Source organism: Octodon degus, unplaced genomic scaffold, assembly GCF_000260255.1.
Source record: "Octodon degus isolate 3935 unplaced genomic scaffold, OctDeg1.0 scaffold00001, whole genome shotgun sequence".
NCBI lineage: Eukaryota > Metazoa > Chordata > Mammalia > Rodentia > Octodontidae > Octodon > Octodon degus.
Genome location: NW_004524577.1, coordinates 18,347,092 through 18,358,247, shown reverse-complemented (window position 1 = coordinate 18,358,247; position 11,156 = coordinate 18,347,092). Strand labels below are relative to the sequence as shown.

Here is an 11,156-nt window from a genome sequence, read left to right as displayed (position 1 = left end):
CCTGTTTTCACCCTCCCAAGTGCTGGGATCACAGGTACGCACCACCATGCTCAGTCTCAATCACAGTCCCAGCACATCCCAGGGATGGGACCAGAATGGCTTGTGGTGTCAGGGGTAGAACCCTAGTCCTTGCACTCTGCCTAAGCAGGCACTTTAGTCCGCTGAGCTATCTGGTCATCCTTTAAAGGTGTAAGATTCTTATACCAGGGAAGAGAGTGTTCCCTAAAAGTAGTCTTATATATAGAAATAACACAGCCTAGAGGCATGAAATGAAGTTAGCAGGAAGGAGTAAGATCTTCAAATAGCCTGGAATCATGAAAGAAGTGCTTAAAAGCAGAGGACTTTATGAAAACAAAAAATAAAATTAAATAAGGTACAAATACAATGCAGATTAGATTTGGAACTTCTTGAAGAAAAAATCTGATAACTCTTACTTGTTTTTTTAAATTTAGTACAGGGTCTACAAGGTCTCACTACGCAGATGGGGCTCATAGTGATTCTCCTGTTTTCAGCCTCCCAAGCACTGGGATTACAGGCGTGCACCACCACACCCAGTTTCAATCATTATCCCAGCATGCCCCGGGGGAGGGGCTGGCATGGCATGCCTGGTCACATGGTAACTCTTACTTGGTTCAAAATGCAAAAAGCACGTATGTAGCATAGGATAGAATGTTCTCAATGACAGACATCATTGTTCACAGCCAAGGCCGAAACTAATGGAGAAATTACTGAAATGACTAGGAAGGAGATGGCGTGATTAAATGTATCTAAACAGGAAATGGTTGATGTCTGTGGAAATAATATACATTCCAAATTCTGGGCTCAGAGCTGTTGAAAATTCTGTAGTAGCAGTCTGTTAAGGAGCACTTCAGCATACCCACAAGGGAAAGTCCCCGGTCCTTACAGTGTACTTCTTTGGCCTTTGGTTGCTTTACTGTCTTCCTGTACAGCCCACAGCACCTACATAATTCTGATTATTTATCTGATTTCTTTACACTGTGAATAAGAAAGTGAGTCATGCTCAAATATGTGAGTTCAGATTTAACTGAAAAATTGAAACAAAAACTCACAGTGAATTCCTGAAAGTCAGGGTACGTCCAAGATGAGAGATCATGTCCCTCTGATATTCTGCTATAAGATGCAAATTTTTACATTAGGTGAGAGGTTTAATTGTGAATGCTATGACTTGCAGTATACACAAAAACAGCATTTTATTATCTTACATAATTTTTCTTCAGAAAATCAATTCGGAAGTTAGTATCTTGAAGTAGAAACATAAAGAATATGAAAGACTCAGCAAGCGTGATGCCCACCTCTATCGACTCATATAGTGTGATAAATACATTAGGAGCACACCAAGCAGAAGAGGCAGTGGCATGCATGGTGGTTTGTAGAACAGGTTGGAATTAAAAACAAACCTGAGCTGAGGCAGGAAGTTTGGGAAAGACTCAAGGCAGATTAGCATTAGAATGATAGATTTGGAAATCAAAGACAGATGGGAAAGAGTTTACAGAATGTAACTCTGTGGGATTTAGGAATTAATTGGTGGTAGAGAGGAACAAGCGATAATCATTCTGAGGTGTTAAATTTCATTTATTGAATAAATTGGATCTCTCTCTCTCTCTCTCTCTCTCTCTCTCTCTCTCTCTCTCTCTCTCTCTCTCTCTCATTTTCCATGTCTCCCTGAGACCCAGACACTCCTGGTGTTTATGTTTTCCTGATTCCATTGAATGTTCCCTTAATCACTAAAGCATGATAATATCAAAACCATAAAAATCTGAACCTTAGGGAAAGACAGCTAAACATTCTCCATGTATGAACTACAGTGTCTCTATGTGCAGTAGAGCACAAAAATATCTTTAAGTGACCATTCATCTAAGCAGTGTCTGAATATGGCTTTATAGAAATGCATCACCTTATGAACTCACTGAGATTCCAAACAAAAATGATGCCTGCATGCCATAATTGTCCCCTTTCTTGTTGTAGCTCAAAAATCAGATGACAATGAGGCAAGTCCAAAAGTTAAAAGAAGAGCTTTATTTTAGCTGGTACCCAGCGGCAACACCCGGCACAAAGTGCCTAAGTGCGCGCCGAGCATTGACAAGGGTCAGTATTTAAGCTTGAAAACCGGAAAAACGGGAGGGGTGGAGAGGAAGAAGTGGCAGGGTCCTTAGTTCATGGGGTGGTCCTGTTGGGTGGGGTGCTGAGTTGGCAGTCATCATTGAGATAAGGTTTGGGGAACAGATAGGGGTGAGGAATTGGGAGGAATTGGGAGGAATTTGAGTTGGCAGTCATATATAGTTCATTGAGATAAGGTTTGGGGAACAGATATCATAAGACTTGGGTCACAGGGGTGAGGAATTGGGAGGGGTCGGCGCACACAGAACAGGAACTCGGTGAGGTTAGAAGGGCAACAAAACGGGGTCAATTTTGACAGGGTACAACATTTCTCTCTCTCTTTTTTTTGCATTTCAATGCACCTAATTTTATTTATGCATTTGTTTGTTATTAAACAAAAGAAATGGTCTAAAAGCAAGTGCAAGCATGTACCAAGGGATGGGCATGACTTGGTACTTACGAAGGAGCTTCAACGTACAGTGGAAACTATATGGTGTTGTGTGCCTGAGTAATCTGGAGATGCAAGTTAGCCAAAGAGCTCTGCCAAGCAATCAGCATGAAAAAGGAGGGAAAAAACCACTAGCAGTCGTTTCCAGAGAACTATGTCGTGGCTGCATGAGAACTGGCGTGAACTCACAGTCTTCTCATTCTCCTCATTTTCTATCATTTTCCTCTTTTTCTCATCTGTTTTTATCTTGAAGATGTTATTTCAGTAAAACTGAAGTTCTTTGATGCTTTTGCTAGTGTCATCAAGGGCCCTGTGAGAGGCAGCCTTCTTTGGTGCGAATTCATATTCCTCTGGGTGCCAGCGTCTGCACAGTTCTTTAGCAGAGCTCACATCAATTATCCTATAATGGAGATGTTTCATGAACCGGGGCATGTATTTGTCAAGAAACTTCTTATCCGCATCAACTGAATTTCCTGCAAGTGGACAGAGCCCCGGAGGAGTTTGCTGTACAAAGGATAGAAATTCATACTCTGCCTGCTGCAAAGTAATTGTACTCTCCTTTACTGCCTTGGTAAGACCAGAGTCGTGTGATGCTCCTTACACCAATCGGACATGCTGTCCAGTGACTCATCTGGCTGCTTTATGGTCAGGTTAGGACCTTCAGCCAAAATGTTAAGATCAGGGCTGGAGAGATGGCTCAGTGGTCTAAAGCACCTACTTAGAACAAGCTTGGCAAGGCATCAGGGACCGTGGTTCAATCCCCCAGCACCACATGCCAGCCAGCCCCGCCCCCTGGTGGGCTGAGCTGGCCACACACACACACCCCACACTCTCTCTCTCTCTCTCTCTCTCTCTCTCTCTCTCTCTCTCTCAAATAAATAAAAATAAAAAAAAATTTAAAAAAATAAAAAAAAATGTTAAGATCAGAGTCAGTTATCAGATAGGCCATCTCAATAAACTGGTCTTTCTCAATGTCCAATCCTGTCATCTCCAGGTCCACCCAGACCGTCCGCTGAGCCATGCTCTCCCCTGCCACCATGACTGCACCTTCGCGGACACCTAGTGCCCCTACCTGCCTGCGACTCCCACTCACAGCCTGGAACCGAGAGATGTCCCCTTTCTCTAACAGGAGAAAAGGCAGTTTATGGAGGTGAAACAGTTTTTCCAGGAACAGAGTGATGCCTGGGACACAGATTCTCTTCAACTTCATTAGATTTTAAGAAGTGCAATAATTCCTTGCAACACCATTCATCATGCAGAACTATAGCAGTCCTGGAGCACTAACTTTAGAGCACTGGGCAATAGGACAGGTCTTGTGGAGTTTAGAAGCAGGGGAAAGTCTTCCTGCAGAGAAAGGCCTGCACCTAAGCTTCTTAAAACAAAGTGTGACAGCTGTTGCTGTGCTGAGAGATGAACGGGTTGAACTTATGCCCCATGGCTGGGAAAAGTGACTCTCCCATCAAAATCTGGGAGCAGAACTGGGCAGAGTGAAGTAAGGAAGTCAACCAATAAGAGAACTGAGTTCTCTGGATGAGGTACAATGCTAATATATGGAGCCTGTATTCCAAAACTGTCTAATACTTGTCTCACATTTTTAAATGTCCCAAAGAATCTCCTCATATCACTGCATCTGTATTCGTGAATGTAGGAGCTAAATGCCAAGAGTGACTGGTCTAACCTTAAAGTTGTACTGAATGGATTGCCCAGGGTCCCTAGATCCAATGTGCTGTGACTATTCAGACCTTCAGCCAAACCTAACCAAATGCTACTGTGACATTTCACTGCCCCACAGCCATTGTCCTGGTCCTACTTAGCTCTCTGTCTTTTGTCTGGGTAACCCTAGGGGTTCAATAGAAACAGCTTGATCCACAGTGGAGGAAGTCTTCCAAGTTCTCCAAACAGAGTACCTCAACTCATTTTGTTAGTGATAGATTTAAGAGTGAACTCACAGTGCATTTGGTTAAATGAGACAAAAGATTTCCTGGAAAAGCTTGCAAGATTTTTCTGGGTGTAATTTCTTCCTGATTTTTGTACATGGCCATATGTTAGCCCCAGTTTCTACTGACCATCCTACTGTGATCATATAGCAAGCAAAAAGGAAAAAAATAATAGTTTGGATTGTAATTTGCAAAAAAAAAAAAAAAAAAAAATCAGAACAGAAACCTCCAGAACAGTATTTGATGGTTGGATCTGCCAATCTTGACGTCTCTCTTAACTTTGGCTGTATACTTATATGAGTGGATTAATTTCCTTATGATTCAAAACAGTCTGTTGAACATTTTCTATTACCTGCTAACAATTGTCTTCTATTTACACCCTGGAAATCTCATTAAGCTTAACAGTTTAGGGACATGAATAAAATCAGTAATGATTACCAATTCTATTTATAGACCACTTCAGACCTTCCCTATTGCAAAAGTCATAATATTCTGAATTTACTGACTAACTGGACTCACATATTCAGAAATTCTGATTATTCTCATACTGAGTAACTTTGACACACAGGTCCAGGACTTGGAAGTTCTCTAGGCATACCTATCCTGTCCACATCTTGTAAACAACCCCAGGCATATACAAAGTAGGGACCTGGTCACCCCTGTACAGTAGCTGAACTGGGATCCAAACTTATCCAGGACACCAGAGCCTCTTTTAAAAATTCAGATTCATTTTAAGCTTTTCAAAATCATGGTGGCCACAGGGAAATAGTCTCTAAGGACAATATCAAAACCTTAAAATATCTGAATTGTACCACGCTAAATCTCACGACTTGACTTCTAGTGTATTTCATGGGTCAAACAAGCCACAGGCCAAAATCAAAGGGAGTAGAGTCCAATTTAGACTTGACTTTTTCCCATGAAAACCAAACCATACATGATATAAACAGGCTGTGACAATGAATACTTGAATAAAAATATTGCTCATGTGAGATAATTTATAACATGAAGTTATCATATGCCTGACTAATGTTTCCAGGGTCTATTTTTAAAGACACAGTTTTTATAATGCATTGAATAAGTTATTCCAATGAGCGTCACGCTGCTCATCCAGAAAGGGAAGTGTTGGTATAAGATGTGAAATGAAACTCTTTTCCAGGCAATCTTTACAGCTCCTTTTACAACCTTAATAGTACCCAAAATATCACTCCATAGTTAAAACAGTTAATTTTGTGTGCCTGTGAGCTATATTTCATACAGACAAACAATTCTACCACTAAAAATAAAATCATTTTAAGGGACTTTGTATATTTTTATACTACTTTATACAATTTGCTGCTTTCTGAGATGAGATTTTTGAATAAAAAGCAAATGGTGATTGAAGCAACTTATATGTATCTGTAGTTTATGTTTTAGATGGCATACTGCAATCAGGTATCAGTCTTCCTATAGGATTCTGAAGGTATTTGTGTTCCAACCAGGATATATTCCTGATGTGTAACTTGTATCTGTGTCATTATTACATATTTTTTTTGACTAGGCATAATAATGTCACTCAATCAGGAATGGCTTAAATTCATTTGCTGCATCTAAATAATGACAAAAGAGGGTCGGCAAGATAGCTCAGCAGACTAAGTGCCTGCTTAGGCAAGCACAGGGACTGGAATTCGATTCCAGTCAGCACATGCTACACTGGCTCCGCCCTTCAGGCATGCTGAGCCAGTCACTGAGTCTGGGTGTGGTGTCACACACCTTAATTCCAGCACTGGAGAAGCTGAGACAGGAGGCTCACTATGAGTTTGAGCTGTGTAGTGAGACTCTGCTCACACATACACACACACCACACACACACACACACACACACACACGCACACGCACATGCACACACACAGACAAAAGCTTTGCATACATGCTAAAGCTAAAAGTATTTAACGTACCATATGATGCTGGTCTTTTTAAAAATCATTCTCCACATGTAATTGGTGATCAATCATGTCAACTTGAGAAATTTAAAGTTTAACTAAATGGGCTCAGCAATTCTACAACCTGAGGTGAGGAGGTCACTCCCTAGAGTGACGCATCACTTGAAGGACATAAAAGGGAGTTGAGGGAGGATGGAGCATTGCATTTCCTGGAGGAGCTCTGGTCTTCTCATTCAGCTTGGATGTGGTCTTCTAGAGGAGCTCTGGTCTTCTCATTCAGCTTGGACGTGGTCTCCCGGCTTCTAGCACAGACTCTTAGGCCTCCTGCTTGGATCCTTGAGCCTTCCCGCATAGACTCATCAGCTTTCCATCGCAGACTCTTAGACTTCCTAATACCGAAATGCACCAAAAGGGAGGGCAAGACAGCTCAGCAATCTAAAGTACATTTTAGGCAAGTTTAGGCAAGTGCAAAGACTGGTTCAATCCCCTGCACCACAGACCTCGCTAGCCCCACCACCAGGGCAGGCTGAATTGGCCACAAAAAAAAAAAAAAGAGAGAGAGAGAGAGAGAAAGGAGTGCACAGAACACTGCAGTGAGCTCCAGACCTTGTGCTGAATCATTCAGTTTCCCGCGGGCAGAAACCTTCCATAGGCTTCCTCATCTGATTCTCTGGCTGACCCTCATAAGCCTATCTTGTAATTTCTTACACATTTGTATATCTTGTGTTGTATCTATTCCTCCAGTAAAACCCTGACTGATATACCACATGATTTAAATAAATCAGTGGACTACGCATACTCCCCCTTGCAATGCCAAAAAAAAAAAAAAAAAAAAAGAGACTTGAAATCATGCACATTATTAGTATATTCATAAAATATTCATTTTATTTTTAAGCTCAGCTGGGAAACCCAAAAAAGGGGAAATAGATGTATGTAGAAGTTTCCTGTAAGACAAGACCGAAGAGGTTTCACTTCTTTACTACATCTATTTTCTTCTTTCTTTAGAGCTGGACTTGGGATAATTCACTCCTCTGTGCTATAAAAGAAATTTCCACTGAATATAGAGAAAGAATAACCCCTGCCTTCCATTATGACCCATCATATCATATCTTGTCCATTTCAAGTAGACAGATGAGGTGAAATTTCTACTTTTCCTTATCACAATAAGTCAACTTTAAGATCGACCATATTCTTAGACAAAGGTTGAGTAATTTCCAGTGCCGAAACCTTTAATCATTCATGGTGCCTATAATAAAAAGATAGAACTCATTTCAAAAATAGCAACCTTGTCACTTGGGCTGAAGAAAGAAATCCATGGTGTTAATAGATTACTGTGACAGCTTTCATAGTTAGGGCTAGGACAGAAGCACAAAGAGAAAGTACTGTTCCCATTTATCTTTCTTGTGCTACGGCCAGACAGAGAAAAAAGAGGGAGAATCTGAACATGTTGCAATTTCCCTGTGATTAAGATCAAGAAAAAGAACATCTTCAATTTCTATGCAGTGATTTAAACTCTATATTGACAGCCAACTGAATTACTAAAAATTACTGAAAACAGCAGAGCTTTGAAGTAACATTGTAAAGTCGTGATTGCAGGGATATCTAAAATACCTTCAGTTGGGCCAGCCAAATAGTTCAGTGGATTAAAGTGCCTGCTTAGACAGGTGCGGGGACTGGGGTTTGATCCCAGGAAGGCCCTGCTGGCCTCGCCCCCGGGCCACGCTGAGATGGCGATCGAGACTGGGCATGGTGGCGCGCCTATGATCCCAGCACTTGGGAGGCTGAAAATAGCAGGATCACTATAAGTCCATTCTATGTAGTGAGACCCTGTAGACCCTGTATGAAAATACATTAAAAAATAAAATAAAATCCCTTCAGTATTCAATGGCATTAGTAGAGTCCACTAGTAGCAAAGCACTACACATTTTATAAAGACAGCAAGGTGGTAAGAAATATTTATGAAATACTTCATTATACTTGAGTCCTTATCAAAGCATGTTTTTGCTTTAAATTTTTTGTCTTTCTGTCTTATATTTGTTTTTGCATAGCTTTTCCTTTATAAAATATTCTGAATTCTAATTTTACATATATTTTTTACTCTATTTGGTACAGGGTCTTACTATGCAGCTCAGACTCACAGTGATCCTCCTATCTCAGCCTCCCCAGCACTGGGATTACAGTTGTGCACCACCATGTCCAGTATTGGTGGCTGGTAAGGTGCAGGCCAACACAGCATGTGTTACATGGAATCAGATATGGGTCCTTGTGCTTGCCAGACAGGTGTTTAGACCTCCGAGCTCTCTCCCTGGGCCCCAAATAAAATTATTATATTAAAAAATAGTAAATGGCCTAAGAAGAAAATTTGAAAATGAATACTAAATCCACAAATTTTATCCCCAAAAAAGAAATCTTACGTGACAAAATCCTCAAGACAGAGAGCAGGAAGACACAGATTAAAATCACATGTAAGTATGAGCCATACGCTGAAATGACTAAACAATGAATCAAAAATTATTGGAGAGAAGGCCCCGGGGAGATGGCTCAGTAGAATGAGCGCTTGCCTGGCAAGCACAAGAGCCTGAGTTCAAATCCCAGTTCTGCCAAAAACAAAACAAACAAACAAAAAAAATTATTGGAGAGAAAGCAAAAACCTGATTCACTCCTACACTCAAGTGAAGCATTAAATACTCTAGAAAACAGTTTATCAGATTCTTAAGAAAGGTAAATATGCGATCAAACAATTGCATTCCTGTGAACTATTTCAGAAAACTGAGAACAAGTACATGCATAACCCTACACACAACCCTACGACACAGATACTTACAGTCATTTAACCAGATGTCTTACAGGGGTGGACGGTTTAAAACATGGCGCACATCCACTTCATGGAATTTTACTCGCCAGTAGGAAGAGATGCATTATTGATATAGATAAAAACTTAGATAAATTAATACAGATTTGTATGGAATATAAAAGGCCAATTATTGGGTTGGCCAGATAGCTCAGGGTACTAAACATGCCTGCTTACCCAGGCCCAGGGACTGGGATTCCATCCCTGGCGTACTGCGGCAGCCCTGCCTCCAGGGTACACTGAGATGGCAACTGACACTGGGCTTGGTGGCACTGGCTGTAATCCCAGCACTTGGGAGACTGAAAACAGGAGGATCACTGTGAGTGTGATCTGTGTAGTGAGACCCTGAACACATTGAACTATATGCGATTTTTTTTTCAAAGTTTTATTGATAAACAGATAGCAATGAGACAGTTTCAAATCCAATCGGAAGTACAGTTTCAGCAAATAATACACTGCATATATTCTTCTTAGTGGTTAATTGCTGTACAAGATGCGGACTTGTGATCTATATGTGATTTTTAAAAGCCAATTATTATTATTATTGGTAGTAGTAGTAGTAGTAGTAGCAGTAGTAGTAGTAGTGGTAGTCCTTCTTACACAGTCTCTCTCTGTTCAGCTCAGGCTGGCCTTGAACTCACTTTGTATCCCAGGCTGGTCTTGAACTTGCCACAGTCTTCCTGTCTCAGCCTCTCCCGTACTGGGATTGTAGGTGTGCGCCACCATGCCCAGCTTAAAAAGTCAATTGTTGAAGGTCACATCTTTTAAGAATGATTCCAAGAATTCATTATTGAAATGACAAAAGTATGGAAGTGAAAACTGTATTACTGTTGGAAGGAACAGACAGGTAGGAGGGAAAGCCTCACAGAGGGCAGGGTGGGGTTTGCTGTGTGACGGACACTTTTTGCTTCGTGACTGTATGAAGGTCGTACGCATTTTCAGACATAACCATTGATGTAAGAGAGTAAAATTCATGAAATCTCCCTATATTATTTCTTAAAAGTGCACATCAGTCTATAATCATCTTGAAAACATTGAGACGCAAAAAGTAAAAGTAGAATGAAAAAATTAAAAAGATACAATATGAAGAACTGTTTCGAATTTCAAGCAAACCGATGGCAGTCACTTCGGGAGAATTTATTATGGCTTCCTAAAATTATGTAGTGAGATCACCGATTAATCCCAGTGAATAGTTTTATTTGAAGTTTACCTTGTTTTTTTCTTATCAGATGTATCTGGGCAGACTATCCTTAAATGAGAATCTATAGAAAATTTTATAAGCAGATAGTTTATAAATGATCTGAACTATATTTTTTCAAACAATTAATGGGAAAGGTTTGTGTAAATTCACATCCTTTTTACATGAGTAATTTATTCTGCCAAGTTATGATATATAATTTTAAGACTAAACTCATTTTTTGTGCTACATATTCATTTAAATGCACTTCATGTCCTTTTTCATAAAAATATTTCCATCAAGGCAAAACAATATGCAATTATTTATTTTATGAAAGACTGAAGGTATACCTCAGTGATAAAGCAATTGCCTCACATGCACAAGGCCCCAGCTTTGATCCCCTCCACTGTAGGAAAAAGTAATTATGTAATAACTATTTGCTTTGAATTTTTCTAGCAAGACATTTAAAGCAATAGTATGGCTTAATATTAACATTGCTTTTTTATTTTAAAGAGGAAAAACAGGAACTAGAACAAATAACAAGAACAAAGACAGAAACAAAGAAATATAAGACAATACAAATGGTACAGAATTTCAGAACAAGAATGGAATATTAACAGTGGTTGTTATATTATGTATTGTTATCAAATTTGTTGCTCAGACTCCAGAGCAGAAGATTTTAATAGGTCTCATTTTCTTTCTTTCT

The 11,156-nt window shown here is 40.0% G+C and overlaps 1 pseudogene; it reads right to left on the bottom strand.

The window, feature by feature from the left end:
- Nucleotides 1-2,644: 2,644 nt before the first annotated feature.
- Nucleotides 2,645-11,156, bottom strand: part of LOC101591695 — a 25,109-nt pseudogene continuing 16,597 nt past the window's right edge.